The sequence below is a fragment of the Carassius carassius genome, chromosome 18 (assembly GCF_963082965.1).
Source record: "Carassius carassius chromosome 18, fCarCar2.1, whole genome shotgun sequence".
Classification (NCBI taxonomy): domain Eukaryota; kingdom Metazoa; phylum Chordata; class Actinopteri; order Cypriniformes; family Cyprinidae; genus Carassius; species Carassius carassius.
Window position 1 is genome coordinate 29,651,704 of NC_081772.1, and position 2,500 is coordinate 29,654,203.

The 2,500-nt window shown below is 53.9% G+C and overlaps 1 pseudogene; it reads right to left on the reverse strand.

Moving 5' to 3' along the window:
• Window positions 1-2,500, reverse strand: part of LOC132092967 (28S ribosomal RNA) — an 8,531-nt pseudogene that overhangs the window by 3,145 nt on the left and 2,886 nt on the right.

A 2,500-nucleotide genomic window follows, 5' to 3' on the forward strand; every position in this document is an offset into this window, starting at 1 on the left:
ATGACTCCGTTAAGAATCGCCAAGTTGTCTGCGCAACCATTGGAGGAAGCAAGGAAACCCCTCTGCCTAGGGTTCATTGGACAGGCTCGGCTTAGCCTCATCGTCAGAATCCTAGAAAACAGCCTCAAAACCAAGGAACCAATGGTTATCGGACGCCACCCATTGACGTCCTTAAGCTCGCCTGCATCCCCTGATTTTGGCAGCAGCTTTGTGCGACACTCCTTCAAGGACTTAGGAATAACTCCGTGGACCAACCACGCCGTGTACAGCCGTGCGAGTTGTTCACCCCTGGGGTCCCAGTTCAGCAGCGCCCTTTTGCTGATCCCATCTGGTCCAGGGGCCGAACCATTTTTCATTCTAGTTAGGTTTTCCCTCACCTCAGAGGCCAGGATTGGATGGTAAAACTCTCCATTGTCCGCACCTTCTGTTGACCGAAAGTTACCAAGCCCTAGGAAGCCCCCTGTTGACTCCCATCTGGATCGGAAAGCTGCATCAACCATATCGATAGGCAGGGTACACTCAGCCTTCTCTACGCCATCTAGTACCAGAGCGGCAAGCTTGGCTTGATCACACTGATACAGTCTCTGGTGCACCCTGTATTCTCGATTTTTCCGAGAGAGCCGCCTCTCCCAGCCCTTTATTACTCGGTTGCCTTGTCGGTCATCGCCCATCAGTGTTGGAGTACCACCCTTCCCTAACCTCTGGATAAGTTCTGACGCCAAAGACTCGATCCTCCCGGGTTGCAGATCAACGTCCCTAACTAGATCCGCAATGGCCCTCATCTCATTCTCACCCTCTGTGTCTCCCACGCCATCTAGAGCTTCCCTTAGCCTTGTCCGGACTGTGTTGGGTGGGGACCGTGGAATGATCGGTGTTGCCTGCGGAGTCGGGATAACACCATCCTCGACCTCCGCAGCATCAAGGCCATTGCGTGCCAACTCGTTCCGCAGGAGCCTTCGTTTACTCCTCACCTGCTCTGCCGATTTACCGGTTCCCAGCTCATTGGCTATGAGCACGTTTGCTTGTGCATTTTGTTCGTCCGCATATTTCGCAACAAGCTTGGTTAGGGCTTCAACCTCCTCCACACTCCACAATTTCGTCCCCTTGTACCCTTTGTTCATCGCCCTGAGTTTCTCTATCTTTGCCATATTCCACTCAGCCTGGTGTGTGTGCCTTTGGTGTTGGGTCAAACCCATTCCTGATCCGAACCGTGCAGTACAGAGTCGACAAGCGAACTCTAGGTCACTTTGGGGCGCATCCTCCACTCCCTTGCATTTAGGGACGTGGCAGGAGATAGAGTGACTGTTTGTGTTGGTTCGACCGCACCTCCGACACTTGTACAGGACCGCTACCTTGGCGTGGCGGGCAGCGAAGTGCTTACCAAGCATACCCACTTTGCCAACCTGCATTCCGCACACCGGACAATTCGGATCTGGGTTGGGTAAGAGAACTTCGATTCCTAAAGGGCCAAGAGTGGCCTGTGCGTCACTCTGCCCAAGGGCACTAGGGGACCTTGTGCTTGCCTGCTCGTCAGTGGGATGTCCTTCTCTTAGGGGGGACACCAGAGTCGCATCGTTTCCCGGACCTTGTCCTATAATGGGTGCCAGTCCAGCATCTTCCATTGTTACTGGCTCCATATCCCCCCCATGTGGAGTGTGTTCAGTAGATCCAACAACCGGGGGGGGGGACTCGATATTGGCTTCTTCATCTGATCCTTGTCCGTAGGGTGGTCCATTACCCCCCAGAACCGCCATTTCTAACTCGTTGTCCCCCCCTTCAGCTATAGCAGGCTGTGGTATCAGCACGACCTCATCGAGCTCTACCCTCATTGTCGAGTTTTCAAAGGTCATTGATTCGATTACCACATGAGGTACCTCAGGCCGGATACTGGAAAACCCCCTTCTGCGAGCAGGGATCCAGTCATGGCTTGAGGTCTGCGTACTTATTGAGTTGGTCTTCGGAGTCGCCATCCGATACCTATGCATAGTCATCGTGCCTATGCACACCTTCTTAACCGGGACATCCTTGACACTAGTGAGTTTGTCCCACCGCCCACTAGGGAGGCCGATTCGCAATGACATCCTGGATACAGCCTCCAACCCAGGTGTGGCGCTGCTTCGCCGTACCGTTCCGAGTCCAGCTCCTAACCCGGCGGTCACCCATTTTGATAAGCCAGAAGGGTGGTCCTGGCCGTTGCTTCCTTTATCGTACATCATAAGATTAGTTTGTGGTCCGGCTAATGAGTTGGTTGACCGGGCCAACCCATAGGTTTACCCTCTTTGCCGTACTCGGGTGAGTACGTTTCCAACGGGACCGCGTGGAGGTGAGGGCTCACTATGATTTATCCATCCCCGGTTTCCCTTACCTAAGGGGTCCCCTGTTGAAGGGATGGCTCCCTTTGCACGGGCAGGCTCACAGGCATCACCCATTTCCCAAACCCTCAGGAATGGTACTTGGATGACGAAATTCCCCTGTCCGTGGTCCTTAAGAGAGTCATAGT